The sequence below is a fragment of the Heliangelus exortis genome, chromosome Z (assembly GCF_036169615.1).
Source record: "Heliangelus exortis chromosome Z, bHelExo1.hap1, whole genome shotgun sequence".
Taxonomy (NCBI): domain Eukaryota; kingdom Metazoa; phylum Chordata; class Aves; order Apodiformes; family Trochilidae; genus Heliangelus; species Heliangelus exortis.
Genome location: NC_092454.1, coordinates 66604547 through 66628937, shown reverse-complemented (window position 1 = coordinate 66628937; position 24391 = coordinate 66604547). Strand labels below are relative to the sequence as shown.

The window sequence follows — 24391 nt, the reverse complement described above, 5'->3', positions numbered from 1 at the left end:
TGAGGAGCTTTAACGACCGAAAATCTCTGGACCAGATCACTCAGTTCTTTTCATTGCTTAGAACTTCTCAACCCCTCTTCTGCCTCCATCCCAGCTAACAGTGAACTGAGTATAACCAGCAATTGCTTTCTGGTGTTTAACAGCAAATTTCAAACACACTTCAGTCAGCACACGAGGTATATAATTTTTTGTTCTCCCATGCCATTAGCCATTGCGTACAGCAGTAAGAAACCTGATGACAACAAACATTCTGCTTTCCTTATCAGACCCACAGCTCAGCTGAAAAAAGCCTCCCTGTAACCAAACACCATGCTGGAGATCAAGCAAATACAAAACACCCCAGAATTAAAAGCCAAGACAGGAGGAACACAAGCATAAACAGAAACAGAAGGCTAAAATTTTACCTATGGCAAATTGGCTGCAGATACTGTAAACACTTAAAAATAATTTTCTCCGTATAAAAGGATACTATTACAGCCCTATACTGTCCCCTTCCAAAACATCTGCCAGCCAGCTGTGCACGTACAACACACAAATTGGCTGTGTGGTGTGCCCAGAGCAGGTTCAGTATATCCCAGATGCACTGGATTCATTACACTGCCTCTATCCCTGTCTGTGCACCTGCATTTGCACCAAGATTTCTACCCGGGGACTTCAAATTTATGAAACCCAGCTACCTCTGTGAACAGAAGTGCACCTGTATGTTTGGTTTCTTTTTCGGTAACATGAATACCTCTGATGGCATTCCGTAAAGAGAAAGCTATTACTTTGTGCATTATATTATTACATGATTCTCCATAACACAGATTAAAACTTTTATAACACTACGGTGTGGTTGAAAGCAACCTGCAGGACAGTAAGAAGTGTAGAAATATTGCACACAAATGTTCTCTGATTATAAACTGGAATTGTCTATTTTAAAAAGGTATATTTAAAGATAAATCACACTTTATAGAGCTGCATTTTATGTAACGAGCTATTTGTGTTTCATAAAGTGGAGACATTTAAATTAGAATAAATTCACAAGTGTAGACAAGCACTGGATTTAACCCCATTGTATGATTCAATCTAAAGGGAGAGACAATATTACAGTCCTCTTTACTTCTTCTGAAATGAAATAATTCAAATTTCTGTTGAGCAAGACATTCATCAATTTCATGTTGCAGAATTTAGACTTAGGGGTGTGCAGTTACTATGGTGATATGCATGGTCTAAACGCTTAGCTAGACCAAGAAAATGCACAAATTCAAAAAAACTTAAGAGGACTACTACAGAAAGACTGGGCACGGTGGAAACAAAAGCTAAATTATAAAATGCATTTGTTTCCAGAAGCTACATTAAAACTCATCTATATCCTTCATCCCCTTGAAACATGGTATGCTGCACTTAAGCACCAGTATCAGCTATCACAACAGCTAACCAGAGTAGTCAACTCTAGAGTATGCAAAGTTCAATATTGTAACATGCCTCTAAAAAGAATCTCTAAGTCAACCTTGAATTCTCTTTTTAAAATAATTTTTTATCATTTACAGAATTAAGTTGCTACAAGAAAATAAGACGATATCTGCAATGCATTATTAGATTTTCAAGTTGCTGATGTATGTGAGTGGGCCTCTACACTTATATATAGACACATATAATTTTAGCACTGCCATTCAACTTGCTAAATAGCTCAGCTTCCGTATCACTGCAACACAGTACAGTTGTAGCAACCCGTGTCTTTTCCACCTGTAGATTAGCAATGATGCTTGCAACAATTCAGCTGCTGAAACACTGAAGGACGAAGGATGAGCACTCATCTTCCTACAGTGGTGCTACCTCTAACAGGCAGAAAAGCTGCTGCCCCAGATAAAACACTGCTTGACAACCCCTACTGCAAATTCTTGCCTTCAGCTCCTCGTAAATTTGGTCAGTTTTGAGTGTCCTGATGGAAAAAGACTGGAAAAATGATCAGCAGTGGTTTTGTTATCTTATTCTTCCATCAGCAAGGCAGATAACTTTCAAATTATGTTTCAAAGGTCTTCAAGGTGACTACTGAACCCTGTCATACTGTGGGCTTGTAAATAATTACTGTGTGGTAATAGCCTACCAACTGCTTTTCCTTAAATCTTCTTGCTAAACATAAAACATTTAATTCTCTCCATAAAATACTATAAAAATACATTTTTTAATGGTTAAATAAGGCATGATTTCATTACACCCTATTTCTTGATCATTCAGTGACTTATGGCATAGTCTTCCTATAATGCTTCGTGCCAGGACTTCGAGTAATTTTAAAAGAAAATTCGAGCTGTAAATATTTGTAAGAGTGGAGAGTGTTAATGCAAAACAACGGTGAAAAATTATTCTGTGTATAAAGACTGTTAGCAAAAATCAGGAGGCTTAGTGAAAGTCTGTCTTCTGTGTGAGGCATGAGGAAGCTTAATCATTTGCTCTGTTTTTAAGGTTATTTTATTTACTAACAGATATTTGTAAGGGCATGTTAACAAATTTTTGAGGGTAAAAAGATGGGTGAGGCAATTTATTAAAATTTAAAATTATGAGATAAAAATATTTCTCATTCTTTACTTCTACGGACATTTTCACTTCAGAATCTGGAAACTCGAATGCAACCTCAAGAACTAGTATATTACTGGGCAGGAGGGGATAATGACTGCAGCAACTGAAAAATCTCGACAGTTCTTGTAGGAAAAGCATCAAATTGCAGACTAAATCAAAGTTTTTACTAATCAAGCACATTTAACCTCATTAAGTTTTCAGATGTGCACTCCTTACAGTATTTTGCCTAGCTGTCAGTACATACAAAACTGACATGTACAATACAGAACATTACATGTATTCTGCATTTCTTACCTCCTGGGGAAAGGGAAGGAAAAGAGAATATACTTAGAGGAAGGCAGAACCCCTAAAAGGTGCAAAAAGATGAGTGTAGAGAGGTAAGCAACACGTTTTGAAGACAACATTTTCTCCCTATCACTGGATCAGCACCATATGAGGAGGAAGTATTGAGCCTTTAATCAAGAGAGGGAAAATGCCAGGGCTGGGTTTTCCCACGTTTTGATACTTCATGTACCACTAGCACTGGCAGGAAATTTGTAGACCACTGCTGATAATTATCATGAAAATGGACTAATGACAGGAGGGTGAAAACCATGACAGTTTTTGTAAGAGTTACAGGGTGATCTACAAAGGCAATACATTTCGTGATTGTATCATGCCAATTAACAGAAGCTATAATGAGAACTAGATTAGAATTAATATGATGTACTTGAGAAGAGTCTTTTGTATAAGGATGTCATGTCTTTTAAGCCCACCAGTTCTCTGAAGGGTCCAAGAAGTATTTGGATTACGATATGATTTTCAAAATGCTTTTGACAGATTTTTAGGGAAAAGCCTGAGCATGTAGGATTTACAAGAAGAAAACCCCCCCAGGACCAAAAATTAAAAAAATAATCTGATGAAAATCCAGGAAACAGTGCTGGAATATTGAATCATGTGTCATTCTTACCATGAAAAACAGCCATCAACGGACTTCCTCAGGGAACTGCATTGAGGATAGGGACAGGGGTTACACAGGATGACAAAGTTCATTAATTATTCAGTGATGAGAACCTATTACAGGGAACTGCAGACTCAACACACCTGGACAGTAAAATGGCAGATGAAATTAACAGCACACAAATTTCATGGCATATGTGAGGAAAAATAAAAAGCTTCACACATGTAAAGATGTGCTCTGTGCTTGGTGCTAAAACTGGAGTAAGTTTCTGGAGTAACCCTCATGAAACCCCCCCCCAAAGCTCAGCAGATGCCAAGTAAAACAAACTAGAGTGCTCAGGATGATTAGTAAAGAAACAGAACAAAGCAAACATTCATGTTATGCTGCAAAACAGAGAATGCTTTAAAGTAGTTTTGTACCTCCGGTAAGAGAAAGGGAATCATAAAATGGGAGAGATTCAGAAAAAGATAAAAGAGGTATGAAAATGCTTGCACTTGTTTAAATTAGATATCCAGAGAAATTAAAACTAAATTAAACTCTCCAGAATAAAGAACAATGTTAAGAGCATCACAAAAGATATGGAAGGGATGGATAAGCATCAACTGGTCTATTTCTCTTCCAATTAAAAAAAAAATCTATTAAATGAACATAATAGAAACCAGCTGCAAAACAAGCAGAGGAAAGTAGTTCCTCAGGCAACTGGTAGTAATGTGCTGCTCCTTGACAAAGGAAGCAGTAAACACATCGAGTGCCAGCGGGTTGCAAGGAGACTACAGAACTCACTGTTCAGAAATCGTGGGGTACTGAACATACAATATTCACATATTCAAAATTCAGACAGGCCTGAAGCTGAAAATAACGGGAAGCTTAATGTCATCTTAGAGGAGAGGTAAAGGAAAATACATACTTCAGTTGATGCCTTCCCTAGAATGTACTTGAGACCACAATGCAAGACAGGATATTAGACCAGGTGGACCTTTGGTCCATTCAAATAAAAGCTTCCTCATAGTCTTATGGGAGCTAATTAATACTTCACTTGATGGTATGGAAGTCTTTGAAATCCCTCAAAAGGTTTTACATTTTATTATAAACAAGATACATTGGCATTTTCACAATGTACTGGCTGCTACTAATTGTCTGGGTTTTTTCTTGCATATTTTGGGTTTTGCTATCATCTAATTTACTTCATCAACACTCGTAGGTAGAAGTCTGGAAATCTACAGGACTCAACAGAGGATAGGGCTTTTACCTACTAAGCCAGGGGCTCTGGTTTGTATCACCATCTCCCATACTGAAGAGATTGAGAGCTGGGCTGTAGCATCTGGTCTGGGTTTGGTGTAACACTTCCCAAATATATAATGTGTTAAGTATTTGTGCATATATATATATACATATGTACATACCCACGTATATATATATATTGTATGTTAGATCAGATGGCTTGATTACTTCTCTCTTTAACCAGTATTGGATTAATCAAGTTACAACCTACTGCATAAAATCTATTCTAGCGTCTGACAGTGAATCACCTTCCTGAGCCATCCCTCAAATATTGTATGGGTCAAGAGCAACAGCATTCTGAGGTCATTATATTTAAGTATGAAATCAGCAGTTTTGGAATTAGAGAGATCATACATTAATGTACCCTGTTTTATAAAGTCTTAATATCTCAGTAATAAAATACCATGCCCAAAATACATGTAAAACAGAAATCAAGGAATACACAAAGGTCGCTGCAGACCTTAATTTTCCTGCAAGTCTTTTGTCTTGCGCCAAAAAATGCCAAATTACAATGGCTATAGCATTTGATTTCATGGATGAAAGAATCAGGCTAATATGGCCCCATCTGCTGTATTTTCAGCATAGACCATTTGTACTTCAGCAACAGTTTATCAGCAGGGAAAAATTCTGCCAAACCAAAGGATATTTCACAAAGTAAAGCCCACAGGAATCAATACAACACAGCAAGCAAGTGCAGCTAAATTATTCACTAACAGTCAACTGAACATGGGTACCTCAGTATCAGAATGCATCTGACATTGTCCAGTGGGAATTTCCTACCAGAAATCACAAGCTGCTTGCCTAGACAGCTATGCATTACCTAGCTGAAGGATATCATCCCTCATCTTACAACATTCCTTATTTGCTGCTGTCTCCAGAGCCTTGCACTGAACAGAAATTATAACTATAACAAAGGTACAGGACTGGAAATCAGGACAGTCAGGTTAAGTGTCTAATTTTGCTGGGAATGCTGTATACAAGACAGACTGCATTTCTGGCAACTAAGCTGGGACTTGCACTGTACCACCACCCATGACTCTGGCAGAGCAGTCCACAAAGCCTATCATTTAACTTTTTAGGGACCTGAAAGGCTGAATCCCAACACCAGTATGTTCACTAGTAAACATTCACAGTGTTCCCACAGTTGCTGCTTCTCTGCAAACCTGTTATCATCTCCTCCCATGTGTAAGGTCTTCTGGGACTGACAGATCAGTCTCCACCCCTGATTTCCTTAGATGACTGGTGCAGTAGCTGTGTCCTGAAGGATACTTTTTCTAGACCAAAGTTCTATAAAGTGAAAAGTCTCTTCTACAAACAACAGCCATATCAAATCTGCCTAAAACAAGACAGACAAAATTTTGCCTAATACCTTATGGTGTAGCTATTCTTCTGCTCACCACTGCATGCCCTCTGTCCAATTCCCAGGATTCTCAGTTTCCCAAGAACTGGAAAAAGGACATGGCATTCAGGTCTGCACTTAGCAATCAAACCTCTAAATTTTAGCTACCACTTATTGCCTCAGATCCCTTTCAGTATTCAGGATCTTTATAATATATTCCCAATGCATGCAAAGGAAAAATATTTTCCTTTGAAAGAGTTTTAATATTAGATTGAGACATTTTCAGAACACAGACATTCGGCCTGTATGTGGAAAGCTTGACAAATGGTCATGTACATGTTGGTATCAAGAGATCATGTACATGTTGGTCTCCTGTAGTGAAATATTTGCAGTCAAAATTATGGAAAAGGAGCGAAGAAAGCCCCTTATTCTTACTAATCCACCATGGATGCTGGGGACACAGCAACTCACTTTTGGTCCCCGCCTCCATTTCTCCATTAGCTTCCTTTTCACTGGGGCCAAAGAGCGGGTCAAGTTAATCCAAGTTCTGGTCCCTCCTCAAGCACAGCACAAGGAATCAAGACTGGAATCCTATTACATAAACAAGCACAGTACAGCTGTACTATTAGGAAATTGTGCTGGTCAAAGTGGCAAAGGACAGATAGGAAAATAGACAGAAAGACACCTCGTGGAATGCTCTAATCAGTGGCAGCTTTATAGATTTCTCGGGAATTAAGACTTTTTGTGCGTTGTTCTTTTTCTTAACCAACCTCATTATTTCACCATTCTTAGCAACTCTCACCTTTCTCCATGTGCAGACAGCCCTTGCCTGCTTGTCCAAACAAAGCCAGAGCGCTTGCTTGTCTGAAAGCTGATAATGATGCAGAACTCCTCCGCATGAATTCAGCTATAAACTATCTTATGTTTGTTTTGCCAAGCAAAAGACATCGCTGTGTTTTAATTAAAAGATCAGATTTTTAAGGTCAGAAAGGACATTTAGAACCTTCTAGTCTGATCGTTTATTTAATACAGGTCAGAAAGACCTCATTAGACAGCTCCTGCATCAAACATACAGGATCAAAGTGAGATACAGACCCTCCTTAATGAAACCTAACATAAAAAGCAACGAAAAACCCACCTGAGTCCATGTTCAGTTATTGTAAGTATAAAATCATGCAGCTTCCTTTTGAATTATGAGTAAACAGATAAACAATGAAATTACATAATGGGCCTCAATTTTGAAGATTGCATCGATACAGGCTGTAATGCAAGAATGGAGACTGGGTTTCCCAGTAAACACCATCACATATGAAAAGAAAAAAATAAGTATACCTACCCCAAATCATGCACATAAAGAATTTTTATAGAGCAAATAATTTTGAAGTGTTAGTTTCTAGGAAGCAGATTAATTGACTAATCATATTCTGAAGATATGAAAACACAGGATTTGTCATTTTTAAAGCTATTTACAAACAGTAATTAATTTTCTAACTCCTCTACAAGGTAAGAATTATGATGCCCATTTTAAACACAACGACATGTTCAAAGATGCCCAAATATAGATCTGCTGTAAACGAGTTCAACTCTAGATTGCTATAAACAGAACTTCTCTCCCTGAAGAGAGCCAACACAAGCTAGGGAAGCAAGAAAAGAAGTCAGTACATCCTAAACCTTTTTACACCTCTATTACCTATCACCATTTTTACCTAAAAACAGTTCCAGGAAAAATAAACACTCAAAATTTCAAGCAGCTTCAGTATTCTCTAAGACAAGAAACAAGCCTGGTACAGTCCACCTGCCAGCACCAAAGATTGCCAGAGCCATGATGAAAAAAAAAAAATAGACCACTGTAAATGTCTTTTTGGTGCCACCACACTCCCTGGCAGCCCTGCTCTGTGGTTAACCAGCCCCAGGGGCTGGAGCCTGGGCATAACCTAGTAAAAACCCAGGAGAGAAAAGTGACAGAAGTTTGGATTAAGCAAGAGAAAATTATTCCAACACCGGAGACATGTTCATCTGCCTAGACCTCCACCTTCTATTTGCTCACACTCCATCAAAAGGAGCACTGGCTGGTCTGCCCACCTGGACCACACTCAGGGAGCCAAGGAATGGCATTCAAAAAGTTCATGAACTCCACAGAGCTGAAAACAGTGTTTCTCTAACTATAACGCACACAGAAAAAAGTTCTCCATTAAACTTCCATTTCCCAAGCTCATCTGTAAAGACTTTAGGTAGAAAAGAAGTGCTTAAACATTTGGAGAGAACTTCTATTCCTGTTAAGGCACCTGGACATTCAAAACCACAAGGCAATGCCTTGGATGGCTCTGTCTCAGAATCAAGTATATGGGGTACACACAGGGCAAGAAAGCCTTCACCTCATCTCAGGACACTGAAGATACAGTGGATGAGCTGTGTCAAACCACCCACAAGAAATATTTGGATCAAAGCTCTGTGACATTTCCAAACACAGTCTTGTAACTGCTATCCAAGTTCTGAAAGTTTTCCTGAAGGAAAAAAAAAAAAAAAAAAAAAAAAATTTTTTTTTTTTTAAATCCACTGCATCTCACCTTGACCAAGCAACAATTTAAATGATAAGACAATTATTCCCCAATCTTCAGTAGTGTTATTTCAACTTCTGACTATCCACTGTCAACACTTGGTTTTGTACAGGGAAGTTTTCTTAACTGATGAAGCTGTTTACATATGCTGTACCAGTAAACCAAAAATAATCCAGTCAACTAACCCATGCTGTATAGATAAGAAAAAACCTCACAGTGACAAGAGTGTCACATACACTAACATTCATATGAAAGGTGAGAAGTGAATTGTAGCACAGAAGTGGTGAGCTGAAAATTCATTTTCAAAATTTGGATGAAGATTGCTGAAATGTGTTCATGGTTTGTGGAAATATAAAATTATTTTTAGGCTATAAAACCAGAAGTATTAGAGATAGAATCCACACTTTATAATAAACTCTATACCACTCTGTGGAAGAGTACATTCAGTTTTCAAAAATTTACTCAAATGCAATTATAGCATATGTTTTCAGGTTTTTACTAGTACCTGTGAAATCATTAGCTGTGATACATTCAAGAGATTGTCTGCTAGTAACAAATATTTAGCAGTTTCCACAGTGTGAAGTAACTTAAACACTCAGACATTACTCCTGATTTTTCACCCAGATCAGTGTCATGAAGCACATGGTTCAGTGGTGGCCTTAGCAGTGCTGGACCAAAATGGTTCTATGCATGCAGTGAAGGACATACTGAAATTTCCTTTGTGATAATTCAACAAGTACTCAGATCATCTGATAACAGGGTAAAACTTTTCACATCTTTTAGAGAATGCCTAGATTTTGGTTCCCCTAAGAACAGACTCTGAATGCTCTGATTTCAATCACACATCATTCAGCCTTTATCACTCAAACCACAAGGTTTCCACACAGAAAGCAATAGGAGTTACTTAGGGTAGTAATCATCATCCATTTCTTACTCTCTAGACAATAGAGGGCAGGATTATCCACATTTCTATTCACAGATGGATGCATATTTCACTCAACCATGCTTAACATTCATTGCCAGGACCTCTTAACTATTCAAATACCTTAAACAAACCTCTGACGGTGAGAAAGGGCAGCTTTTCATAGCTGCAGATTTTCTCCAGATTCCCTCCATTTCACATCCAAAACTCACTGGTTTTACTAATGCAGGGATTGTATTACCTGCAGCTTCAATTGAGGAGACTTTGAACAGAGGAGAGAGGCTCAACAAAACCTTCTGAAAGAGAAAGATGCTAAGAGTTGTCATTTCCTTAACTGCATAAAAACATTGCAAAACGTATGCATCCTGGCAAAACACCTTCAAGAGGTACAGAACTATTTGTCCCACTGTCCCTCTTAGGCTATAGGCACCAGTTTTTACCATTTCATTACCAGTGTTACCTCTCCAGGGTGACAATTTATTCTCTTGTACCTCTACAGATGCAACTTACAGTAACAAATGCTGTATTTACCCAGCTGGCGTCTCCTCCCTTCAGAGATGATATAAACAAATCTGTAAGCGTGTATGAAAACTACCTTTTGTGTGCTATTATTCAAGTTTGTTCAGAACTGGTCTTTAAGCAAATATACCATAAGAAGTTACAGAACTACTTTCAAATATCTATTTACTGATAAAGCATTCTCATCAACCCTTTCTTCCCTTGGATCTATGATAATTCAGGGTGTCAAGCAAACAGGTGTGATGCTTTTTTTTTGCACAGCACCATTACCAAAGGATTTGCAAGAGAAAGGTTGAAGAACCATTTTATTCATGCTCGACATCAATTCTATTTTATGAGAGTATTCTGCCTCCTGGTTGGTTAATACTGACCTTTGGAAGAACTTTTCTGATAACTGAGACACTTCCAGATGTTCCACAACTCCTGGATCGCATCGCCATTTGAGCAGTGCCACCACTTGCTCTTCAGATTATGCTCTGTTTTATTATTCAGGACAAGGCACAATGACTATGGCCATGTCACTTTAATCCAGCCTCTTTTGCTATCAGGACATCCAGCACACAACGGGTAGTGATAAAGACTGATTCTGCTGTCCACAGACACATGATCTGAGAATTTCAAAGCATACACTTTGCTGATCCGTGCATAACTGCTGGTCAACCATCACCTCCCTGCAAGGAGCAGGCAAAAGTGAGAATTCTAGGCTGGCATCATCATTTTGCAGAAGAGTCACAAAATGGTTGTGGAAGAGGGGGCAGAAAAGTACAGGCATCATTTTCACTCTCCCTCAAAAGAGTAAATTGCAATGAGAAAAACTAGATTTTCTTTTCATTTTCCACAAAGAGAATATTCTATGTTCCTCCTTCTTATACAACCTCCTTCTTATACAACCTCAAATTTTGCTTCCTATTATTCAGCCACATCCTTAATAGCACTGTGTTTCTCAAACTAACCTGAATAAACAGAGAGACTTTGAGCTCCTGAGGGAGATCACAGAATCACAGAACGTTAAGGGTTTGTAAGGGAAGATCATCTAATCCCCCAGGTAGAGGAGGATCACCTAGAGTAGATCAGATCACACAGGAACATGTCCAGAGAGGTTTTGAATGTCTCCAGAGATGGAGAACCTTTCTGGGTTGTGGAGATTATCTGGATCTATTGAGGTCATCTTAGAACAAGAAAAACCTCCCATCACAGTAGTGGTGTTGCTATTCCACAGTAAATCCTATGAAGACTGAGCTTGAGAAGTGAAAAACAGCATCCTGATCTTTCTCTTGTAGCAGGCTAGTGGCCAAATGTTACTGATTTCTTGCCAGTTTGACAGAAATGTGCAGTTCTCGGCATACATTCAAAGGAACTTTTCTTACAAGTGAAGCTCTGCTTTCTACTCTGCCTGTTTCACAACACTTTCAATAACAAATTGCTGAAAAATCTAGGCTGGCAAAAAAAGCAGAGCAACAGAATCAGCTTCAGCTTGAATACAAACAGAATAATTTCAAAGCATGTTTTTTGCACTTTGTTGTGGTACTGCCAGCATCAGGTTCTAGAAGTTATGATCTCTGCTATCCCACTGCAGTTCCTCAAAATCATATTAATGATTCACATTTTTTAATGTAATATACTAAAGCCTGAATGATCAAAGAAGTATTCACATGGAAAATGCTGAAATTCAATTTGCTTTACATTTCTTCTTCCATTTGAAAATCTTATTTTTGTCTGAAATTCTTTCTCCTCTCAAAATATAAACTGCCTATTTTTTATTTTAACCACAGCTGATCATTTTTTCAAAAAAAGGTTCACATAAAAATACACCACCACATCCTGAAATCATCGAGTTTAACCAAAACATCTGAAAAGCAGTTCACCACCAATAGCTGCATATAAATACAGTTTCTGTTGGTTTTTTGTTTTGTAAGTCACTGGAATGTGTTGTGGGAAGACTATGCCAGAAATCCAGTTTCTCTTCTCACAGTTCACTCTTGTTTAAAGCTTTGTAGCCCACATGAATTATATCTGTTTCAAAGGCACAGAAATACATATAGCAGTGTTTAAGGACTGAAAAGCTATCCAGTTTTGCCACTGATTACAAGAAAAGAGGCATTCCCTGTACTAAGGAAATGATAAAAAGAACATATTCTCTGCACTTGCAGGCATGTGGCTTAATGTCAAAATACAGCAAAAAAATCAGCTATAGCTTTCAGGTCAATTAAAAGCCTCAACCCATTTTCTTACTGAAATTTTAAAACATTTTTTTTCTGCAATGACAGGCAAAATATTCCCAAACTCACCTTTTCTTGATGAGTATTCCTAGTAAGATGAAAAATAATGCTCACATTTTCTGCTCTTGTTTAGACCACATTTAGGCAAGGGAGAGGGTAGTAACAGGAAAAACACCATATTTCTCTCCTTACAGAAAATTCTAATGTTTTTGTCATATCAAGAATTACTCAGAAACATAAAATAAATAAAAAAAAAACCCAAAAGCTATTAACATTTTGTGTTGAATCAACCAACTGTGATGGACTAACCAAAACCCACAATGTATGAATCCTGCTCCACACCACCCCATACATGCCAAGAGGGGAATGTAATGCAGTTCCTGCCCCACAGAGGTGGACCCCTTGTCAAAGCTAGTTTTGCACACTGGAAATCTATGGTCATAAGTCTTCCACGGCACATGGCTGGAACTGGAGGCATTGATGAGTCAAGATATCCAAGAAAAGGTGAAAGGCTACCTTGACCCTTGACCCACCATAACACTACAGAGCAATGAAATTTAATACAGCTCAGATCAAAGCCAAACATTTCACCCTGTGTCAGATGAAAAATAGATTTATGAAATCGAAGAAACTGGAAAACATGTACTTAATCAAACAGGGAAAATGGCAGTAAATTGGTCAAGAATACTTTTGGATCTTTTGAAACCACTTTTTCCACGCAAAATAATTCTAACAAAAAAGTTGAAGACCTTCATCCAAAGAAATACTCGCTGGATTTCTATCCTGGTGCTTTCATTCTTGCACTCTCATTTTCTATCTAACTTTTGTAATTTAAAAACCTAAGAACTTTTTTTGTTCTGTCAATTGCATAAAAATGGCATACTACTCCTAGTACAGAGGTTGCAATAATTAGGGAGATTGCTATCCTACTGCCTGATACGGTGTCAGAAAGACAACCTCATTTAGGCCTCTTAAACAGAAGAAACAAGCTCACAAAACAGGCCCTGTCAAGCCCTTAAAATTATCACTTCCAAAGATAAAAAGATGCAAAAAGTATCTACCGTGCTTTTGATAACTGAAGCTGAACAGTTTTGAAACTGAAGTTTCAGAGTTCCCTTTCTGAACACGACTGGGGAAACATTTGTTTTCCTAGAGATGCTTACAGTGCATTTTCCATGTACTGACTCGTAGCATTAAAGACAGACCATATTTCTGTATTCTCATGTAAAAAAGAGAGATGTGGCATAAAAAATGCATGACTTTACTTGCCTGCTACAGAAACATGAATGGCATAGCCAGCTGCAGTGGGAAATAAAAATCAGAAGAATGCCCTTCAACAGGATTCCAGCTTCAAAGTGACATTCCCATCACTGTAAGCATATACAGACAAATTACCATTAAGAATATTATGAGGAAGTCCTGCCCGATGCAGGCATAGAGAGCCGACCTTTAATAACACTTCAAGCAAAATGTAACACTCTTGGCAATAACTCTTGCACACTTGTTTGAGGTAATGCAACCTTTAATTATGCCTTCACTGCTCACTGCCTAAATATGGAGGCAACAATTCCTTCCCATCAAGATACAAAACTAGGAGGTTAGTTTATTGAGTACAGAGCTGACAGCATGCTGCAGGCCACATCCCTCAGTTGTGGATGGAGCAGGAGGGATGCACAGAGAAGTCTGAGTGCAGACTAAAGTGAATTAAGTCTTAGGTGAGCCTGGGAACAAGGTGATGTAAAGAAACAGCTCCAGTGCACACTGTGACATGTGAAAGATTGTCTCATATTTTCCACCTCAAAGGTATTCAAAATGCAATCAATAAGCACATGACCTAGATTAAACTCACTAGTCAAGACCCAAAGGGTCATTTTTATTCTGCTCCCTCTGCTTCTTTACGAGAAAATATTGTTGGCTCTATGGAGACAAACTACAGAGTGATAACATGATATACAACAGCATTATAAAACAACACAGCACATGGGCATAGACAACAGTCAACATGCCATGGTTACCAGTTTTGCCATCCTGGTTCAAATTAGCCACCTATCTATTGTGGCAAGTGTCAGTTTTCAGTTTTTAACACACCCACCTGGACTTCTGCAAAGTATCCAACATTGTCCTGCACAACATCCTGGTCTCTAAATTGGAGAGACATGGACTCAATGGATGGAACACTCACTGGACCGGGAACTGGCTTGATGGTGATACTCAAAGAGTAGTGGTTAGTGGCTTGATGTCCAAATGGTGACCACTGACAAGTGCTGTTCCTCAAGGGTTGATACTGGGACCGGTTGATACTGTGCTGGAGACATGGACAGTAGAATTGAGTGCATGTCTGCTGATGACACCAGGCTGGGTGGTATGGTCAATATTCTAGAAGAAAGGGAGGCGATCCAGAGGGGCCTTGAGAGCCTAGAGAGGTGGGCCCATGCCAACTTCATGAAGTTCAACAGGCCAAGGCCAAGGGCCTGTACTTGAGTCAGGGCAACCACAAGTACAAATACAGGCTGTGCATCCCAAAAAAACACTTCGGGATGTTTGACTGATGATGAGCTCAACATGAGCCAAAAATGTGCACTTCCAGCCCAGAAAGCCAACCATGACCTGGACTGCATTAAAAGAAGCATGGCCAGTAGGTCAAGGAAGGGGATTCCCTACTCCACCCTCCTGAGATTGCACCTGGAGTTCTGTGTCCAGCTCTGGAGCCCCAATACAGGAAGGACATGGAGCTTTTGGAGTGAGTCCAAAGGAGGCCACAAAGATGATGAGAAGGATGGGCCACCTCTGCTAGGGAGACAGGCTGAGAGAGCTGAGGCTGCTCAGCATGGAGAAGAGAAGGCTCTAGAAGACCTTGTAGCAACCTTACAATACTTAAAGGAAATACTTAGATACTTCAATACTTTAAGGAAATTTCAATACTACAGGAAAGCTGGGTATGGACCTTTTAAAAGAGCAAGCAGTGAAAGGATGAGGGGTAATAGCTTTAAAATGAAAGAGGGGAGATTTAGATTAGACATTTGGAAGAATTTCTTTAATTTGAGGGTGGTGAGACACTCGCACAGGTTGCCCACATAAGCTATGGCTGCCCCATCCCTGGAAGTGTTGAAGGCCAGGTTAGATGGGGCTTGGAGCAACCTGGTCTGGTGCAAGGTGGTCTTGGCCATGCATGGGAGTTGGAACCGAATGATCTTTAAAGTCCCTTCCAACTGAAACCTTTCTATGCTTCTATGAAATTACTCAGAAAAAGAGGGAAGAACAAACTGTCCATGAAAATGAGCAATAGAACTACCAAAACACACCACCTCCTGGATGCTGTCAGTGGCTACCTTGTGACTGAGAAGCAGGAGTTATCTCCTTTCTAATAATTTTAAAAGATAAGCATGTAGCTTTGCAGAACACAGTATGTTAAATGTTTTACTTGCAGCACCAGTACTGCAAGATGATTATTTTCTTAAGAGGTATGTACATATGCTTTTCTTGCAAACCAACTAACCATTTTTACCTCTCAATCACTAAAAAGGTGATGTTTTTCTACTACAAAAGGAGCCTTAATTGTTGAACAAATTTTAACAGTAAACGCAATGTCACAGCTCTCTATATTTTAAAGGTTTTCTTTTTAAACATTTCAAGTTACCACTGAGACCTACCTCTTGCAAATGTGTATCTCTGACAATTTTTTACACTTCAGCAACACAGGTACCAATCTAAACCATTGATCCAGCTAAATCACTGCCACATGGATTGAAACCACTGAAGCGCAATTTATTCCTGTTCTTCTAAAAGACCCAGTAAAGTAATTATACTGACATTAACCTAAAGTAGTTATAAAGCAGAGTTCTCACAAGACAAGCTAAAGATGAGTTTGCGATATAACAAGGTGAGAGGTGTCCCAGTATAACATGTTATAATTTGCAAGAACATGCCATGTCCTGCTGAGAAAGTCAGTAATTCAAATACAGCCATTTACAATGCTAGACAGATTTGGGATGAATATTTTCAAAATGTCTCTGTAAAACACTGATCAGACAGCACTGTTGGCTCTACTAGAACAATGAAGAATAGCGAGTGCTTAAATCCTAATGATATATCAGTCCTCTCATTTAGCTGCTAAATCACAACTGCTGGGCTGAAATATTTTCACATCCGAAAAAAATGGCAAACCTTCTATTTAGCACAGCGGACTTGGAGGTCTCTAGATCTGACCCTTATTTCACTTACCCTGAGGTAAAAATGATGCCATTCCAATTAATATCACTCATTATTCCTTTTTATGCCTTCTACCCTTCTGCATTAACTCCTGAAGAATTTTCTAGACACCGAAAATCCATCATGTTGAAGGTCATAGCACACAACCAATTGTTCTCCTTGTGCAGCCCCTTCAGTGTACCACCTCCACTAAATGCTACCCTCATCTCAAATTTTAAAAGAACCTGCACACAGAGAGAGCATGCCTTAAGCAAGCAGTTCACAATGCAGGCAAAAACTAAAAACTAAAACTAAATGAAAACTGCCAAAATTTGACATTCATTATTTATTCAGCCAGCAGAAGAGCAAACCCATTATTAAAAAGTTCTAAAGATTTTATTATCTGTGGAAAAAAGAAGCCACAAAACATAAAAACAAAAAGTGTAAACACAGATACACAGGCATGTTTTAAAATTATGAAGCAGTAATTACATGTACCTTAAAGAAAAAAAAATTCATATCTTACGCCTGCTACAATAATTTTTTTTTCCATCCCTGAATACTAGAGGGGAAAAAAATGCATGCCACACATTAGGCTCATTCATATAACAAATTGAAATAAGAATAAAAAATAGTTTGGTATCAACTTAGGAAGATTCTTATAGACATATAAAATGCTAGATTTTTTTTTTAATGGAATGGAGGAACTTCCTAAGATCTAATGAAGTGCTAGTCAATTTGGTAACTCAGTTGGTCACCCTGGGACAAAATAAACAGTTATCTACATCAGTAAGCTATCTCCAGCACTGGCCAAAATCTGATTTGTAAACTAGAATCACAGATTCACAAACTGGTTTGGGTTGCAAGGCACATAAAGATCATCAAGATCCAAACCCCCTGCAGGGGCAGGGACACCTCCCACTAGGCCAGGTTGCTCAAAGCCCCATCCAGCCTGGCCTTTTGCATGAGGCATCCACAGTTTCCCTGTACCTGTGCCAGTGTCTCACCACCTTCACAGGGAAGAATATCTTCCTACTAAACCTAAATCTACCCTCTTCCATCCTGAAAACATTTCCCTTCATCCTGTCACTTCATGACTTTATAAAATGTATCTGAAGAGGATAAGCATCAGCCATTTCACGGCCCACTGTGACCCACAACTGTGTTCACCATAACATGAAGCTCTAACATGATTAACAGGTCGTGTTAGACCACCTGCAACTTCCTCTGTTTTACTGCCTCGAGGCCATATTACTCAGCACTTCTCAGCCCCTGCAGAAGGACCAGTTAGGAGCAATTATGGCACAGCAATCTCCTAGCACCTTCCTAGGCCACTCCTAGCCCATTACAACCCACACGAGCCACTATTGCTCAAGCATGGGAGGAACACCAAATGAACACCAAATACCAGATGAACAGGCACAAAGCATAATAGTATGAAATAGTAGTTTTAAACTACTGGGCAGACTAGTTAAAAACATTTCTGGAGAAGGGCACACTGTTCCTCTCTAGTGTGCAAAATGCCAGAGCTTGGAGAATGCAGCTGCTTATGGGGCACAGCTACAGCTCATAGCACTGGTACAGAAAAAAATTCTTCTCTGATGCAGCCCTGACCCCAGAGGCACTGAGAAAAAAAGCTCATTTCAGGGTAGCAAAGCATAAACTTTTTATAGCAGGTAATTTAAACAATAAGAAAAAAAAAAAATCTGATCCTTAGGAGGCTACAGTCTGTCTTCTGTTTTTAGTTAGCATTGGTCCAAATTTGCCAAGTTCCTTGCTATGACTCTCAAACAAAGTGGTTTGCTGCCCATGTATGTAGATACAGATACATGAAAAAGCTCTGAGTTCATGTTACTAATCTATATCATTTGTCAAACTAGTAGAGATTATTGTCAAGACTTATCACTGAAGATAATTAACTATTTTTGACATAGGATCACCATCACTGCAATGCTTGTTTGCACACATATGACTTATTCAGAACTGAAATGACACATAAAACATTTTTCTAGTCAATTATGTGAATCAGATAGATTGCATGAAATTGAAATACGTCCTTTTGACAAACAATGCTTTTCCTGCATCACGACTTAAACATACAAAGTAGTTACATAACAAAAGGGGCATTCATTTTAAGGTAAATACATTTTTGTATGTGTCCACAAGATGCCTTTAGCCTCTATTTCAGTTTTAAATCACACATAAACCTAAATGCTAGCAGCTTTCCCATTTAGCAGTGAGATTTTTAGTCTGCGGTTCAAGACATTTTCAGTCAATTTTTGCCAAATCTTGTTATATACTTTAAAAAACAGAAAATGCTCAGAATGGCCATCTAGAATACATGTAAACAAGCATATATTGATACTGAATTAGTTTCCAGGCACTTAGTCACAGAAAACATAGACTTCTAACTGAACTAGAATTACTTTACCACCAGCTTGATGCACTGAACTTTGACATAAGCATGACCCAAATGTAGATGCATCATAAACTATAATGTAGGAGGCAAATCCATATTAAAAATAACCACATTTTAATTAAATTGTAACATATTTTCTTCATATCTACGTCACTATTCCTCTAAGAAAAAGATATAATAAATTGTCTTAGCAGTTTATGTCCCAAGCAGCGTAGTTTTCTTGACAGATTTAGTATTCAGTGTAGCAAAGAACAAGACTGCCTCTGAATACCTACAGGAAAGATTTACAGTATCAACCAGCTGCATGTTAAAACAGCAGCCAAAATACAGTGCAAATAAACAGGGAAAGAAGTATATGGTGAAAGACAATCTGTACTTTACATGCATAATAACAAACCCTGAGCTGACTATGCACTTATCAGGCCTTGGGCTGTAATGGAAAAACTCACATCTGTGTCTTGGTACTGATCAGAAAGACATCCTGGTAACAGCATGGGCCCAAAACAGAAAAAGACCTTACATTTTCAGTGTTAGGCAGACCTTGGCTTGATGCCACCAAGCTGTGTGGTGTGGTTGGTTACCCAGAGGGAAGGGAAAGCATCTAAAGGGACCTGGACAGGACTAAGGGGTGGGCAGGTGAAAAGGCAGAGAAGGACTCAGGGGTACCAGTAGATGTAAAATGGGACATCAGCTGGTAATGTGTGCTTGCAGACCAGAAAGCCAACCATCTGCTGGACTGCATCAAAAAAAGTGTGGCCAGAAGGCCTAGGGAGGTGATTCTGCCCCTCTAACCCACTCTCATGAGACCCCACCTGCAGTACTGTGTCCAGTTCTGGAAACCCCAAGATAAGGACATGGAGCGAGTCAAGAAGAGAGCCATGAAGATGATGAGAGGGATGGAGCAAGTCTGCTATGAAGACAGGCTGAGAGAATTAGAATCACAGAATCATAGCATAATTTGGGCTGGAAAGGGCCTTTAGAGACCATCTAGTCCAACCCTCCTGCAGTAAGAATGGACTAGAACTAGTTCAGTACCCTAGAACTAGCTCAGGTTCTGGCAATCCTAGCATTCTATGATTCTTGGTTGCTCAAAGCCCCATCTGGCCTGGCCTTGAATGTTTCCAGGCAGGGGGCTTCTGGACACCTCTCTGGACAACCTGTTCCAGTGTTTCATCCTCCTCACTGAAAAATTGCTTCCTAATATCTAGTCTAACTCTCCCTTCTTTCAGTTTAGAGCCATTTCCACTTGTCCTGTTTCAACAGGCCCTGTTAAAAGATTCCTTCCCAGGTTTCTTGGTGCAGCTGTTCAATATAGAAAGCAATCTTCCAAGAAGATGGAGAGAGATTTTTTTACCAGGGCCTGTAGTGAAACTGCAGGAAAGTAGATTTAGATTGGATACAGGGAAGAATTTTTTTATGATGAGGGTGATCAGACACTCAAACACATTGCCTAGAGAAGTTGTATGTCTCCCATCACTGGAAGTGCCCTAGGACAGGTTAGACAGGGCTTTGAGCAACCTGATCTTGCATAAAATGTCTCTGCCCATGGCAGGGAAGTTGGACTAGTCAACTTTTAAAGGTCCCTTCCAACCCACACCATTCTGAGTCTGTGATTGTCCATCTCAGTAAGGAGAGGACAGAGCTGCAAGCTACAGAGGAAAAAAATGAAAGGTATAAAATGGTTTCTGTGTACAAATATGCTTATACAGGCTGCAGTTCTACAGCATGAAGGAAGAAAATGGAGGAGGAAAAGATGAGATAATATATTGAGAGACTCACCCAGGAGAGTCAGTGGAAAGGCTCTCCAGATCACCTCAGGGGCAAATAGATGACTGAGATCTTGGAGGGGGTAGAAGGTCCAGGCGAAGTTCTGATGGGGCCACAAGGGCTGTGTGCCTTGATACAAGTCAGATATGGCAGCAGATTAATCAGAGATAATCAATAAAGTATTAAGGTGCTGATTAGAAGTTGAAAGGTGTTTCTTTATGATAACATGTAGTGAGACTTTAAACTACTTGCAACAGCCACTGAAGACTCTGCAAGTAAGTATGAAGGGATTCCAAAAGGCAAGGTGTTAGGAGAAAAATTTCACTTAACTGCAAAGGCATGAACTTCATCTCAGGGTCTCAGGACTGCTAGCTGCTGGAGGCAGCTTTTGTAGAAAGCATCACATACACCCTGATACAACACACCAAGCCATCAGCTGTCAGCACTGAGAAACAGTGCAGGTTGAGCTCAGTGAGCTTCTGACTGATGGTGGTCAAGCTTCTATTGAAACTTGTGTCATACTCAGTTCTTGCTGCTGGTACAAGAAAGAAGCAAGGTTCTGTAAAATGAATTATGTAGCACTTATAATGGCATGTAATTAAGTCTGATTTACAGCACAGGGTTGATAGTTGAAGTATGTGACAGTTTTTCAGAAGTTGTCTGGTGCCCTCAGACACTGAGCATTCTTACAAGAGAGAATTCTTACTTAATTCACCATAATCTCCCCATCCACGGAGCTAAATAAAGCAAACACACAGTGTTTTGCCTTGAGCAGTGCTAACACAACTGGGTTGCATTATGTCTGTTGGTATTTTTGACCTCACTCATCTCCGAGGCAAGTCAAGATGCAAACACTATCTGATAACAACAAATTGTTTGATGTGACATCACTACAGACACGGGGCACTCCCTTTTATCTATTACAATGAAAAATGCTCTAAGATGAAAGGTCTCTAGCCATATGCAATCCTCACCACTTAAAGGTTCTCAAATAAATTGCTGGTAAGGATCTTAATGGCCAGGATATCAACAATGTCTCAAGAAAAGAGTGAAGAGAACTAAGAGAAGGCAGCAGCATTTCACCATATCTAGACAAAGATGCATCACTAGAACAAAGAAAATCAGAAAAAACCCACTTCAAAGATTTATTATCTATTGTGAAATGTTTAGCTGGGTAAGAGTGCCATAATTGTCAGTTATCTAATATTCTGCAACCGTAAGAACATCTCAAGCAAACCACCAGACATCACTTTCCAGATCTCAGTGTAGGTGTGTGACTAGGAAATTGATTTTAATGCAAATTTTCAGAACTTTTCTTAATACGTTAGATGATAACATATACTTGAAACAATCATGTTGCTCTTGCTGGCTGTCAACTGATTCTGGAAAATCTAGTTGGCTTCCTAGTAATGAGACTAAGCATAAAGGAGATGTGCAAGCCTTTATTTTTAAGCCCTGACTTGCACGAGGGATAGCAAAGTTATGTATTAATTTTAAAAATACTGAACAACTTTGAGTGTGTGATGAGTGCCAAGTACAGTAAGTAGGAATTATTATTACCATACGCAGAAGTCCCTGACAACAACAGCTACATAGACAAGAATTCATAAAATACATTTAATGAACTACATTTCATCAACTACCTTTCAGGATTTCAAGCAGGAGCTGTTCTAGGTAATGAGAGAGGGTTAACAGTGTTTACTTGGGAAACGTTACTTGAGAATTTTCCAGACCTTTGGGGTTTAGTGACATGATCTAAATATTAGTATATTTCATACCTAGCAACCCTAGATGAATTCAGCCTTGTGTACTATTTAATAACATGCAAAATAAGGTATTTTAAGCACTTCAATTTACCTGCAGACCCCAGTGTTCCAGTATTCCAGCTCCAGAAACAACTCAAAGTGAGTACTGGCATATGTTTCAAAAAATTTGGCCGATATTGCTTGAGCAGTACATAAAACCAATTAATTTTAAAACAAGCACTTCAAGTGCTCAGTTTGAGGACATCCTCAGAGCTGTTTTCAGCAACAACATCAACTTTAAAAAAAAAAACAAAAAACAAAAAACAAACTCATCCCTCCATGCTTCTAAGTCCATATTGCATATTTTGTTTTACTGATCACAGGGACTTTTGCTGTATACTCTATGTTTATTATGCTAACAGGTGCCAACACTTCCATTTAATCCAATCTGGAATGTCTGCTGTATCTTGCTGTGCCTTCCTGTGTCTATGTATGGTAAGCTAAGCATGCCTAGCTCTAAGACGCCCACAGTTACAGAGCTTTGGCTCCTACACACACATACAAGCACTATCTTCTAATTTAGCTTCTCTGAGTATTTAACAGAGGGCACTGAAATTGATCAGGGTTTCCTGCATGCTCAAATGGCTGATACAGGTTTAAATTAATCAATCCTACTAAATAAATATTTGCTGCTACTATGTAAAGAGGAAGAGGTTATTTGCTAAGGGTACTTGAAAAATTTTTATGACATCTCTACAAACAGCACTGTCCCCACACCCACCTCGCCCAGGAACTGGGATGAACTCACAGGTTGCCCAACACAATGATGACATCAAATAAGCATGGGAGCACCAAGGTCCTGACCAACACACCAAGCCTTTCATGTCAGAACATTTTGCTGCATATTTTTTCAGTTACTTGCAAGAGATGGCTTTAGGAACAGATAATGTTGTCTGGATAACAAAAACCTGCAGATACACTAGCCTGCCAAAGAGGACTTTATTAAGGCAGTGAGAGATCTAAGATTTCCAGTGCAGCTACAGACAAAAAGGAACTGAGACTTTCTGGTGCCACTCTTGATGTGCTGGTAGAAAAGGGGTTTTATAGTCCACTGACAGCTATAACAGGAATGATTTGTGCTATGAGACAGCTTGTGTTCAACATAAACACTCTAAACAGATATGCCTACCCTGAGTGACAAAATGGGTTTTAAATATCTCACTAAACTAGTTGTTACCTTTTAAGTCTTTAACTAAAAAACCCCCCAAAAAAACCCCAAAAACAAAAACAAATGTTGTGCTCTGCTGTACCACACTGTAATTCTAAAGTTAAGAACAAGAGAGAGTGCCAAACTCTAGGCTGAAACTTTCCATATTTTTACCTTAGTCTCCTTGTGCTTTTCTCAAACCAGTTCATGGAAAACTGCTGGTATTTTAGTCAGATTTGAAATACTCCTCCATCCCAAATAATAACTAGAAATTAACATACAATGACATTCTCTCGACATGAGTAACCCATAATAAAAGCTGCAGGTTATATATACAATACATGCAGAACTGGATCCTGTTAGTGATACGTATCACGCAGTAATAAATAATTTGCTCTAGCTACCCCCAGGGGTCTTTAAGAGCAGCCTGATCCTGATAAGAATGAGTCAACTACATCTGAATACACTTCTTTGGAACCTCCCAAAATTCTCTTCCAAGTGTTTTCCATTAATTGCCCACCATTTCCCACTGCACTCCACCCCACTCGTATCCTTCCTGACCTGGGTTGCTTAAAAATAACCTTGAATCAAGAAAGAACACCAGGAAATATAAATGGAAATGGCAGCTGATCAAACCCTAATAAAAGGTACATGGCATTAAAGCAGATCAGGCACCTAGTCCCACCTGATATATTTAGAAGAGTCTAAACTCTGAAGTCACTTAGTTT

General features: G+C 39.0%; 1 protein-coding gene across 6 annotated transcripts in view; it reads right to left on the bottom strand.

Annotated features, from left to right (window-relative positions):
• The window catches only part of RASGRF2 (Ras protein specific guanine nucleotide releasing factor 2), a 121283-nt gene that overhangs the window by 81195 nt on the left and 15697 nt on the right, over positions 1-24391 (bottom strand). The window lies entirely within an intron of this gene.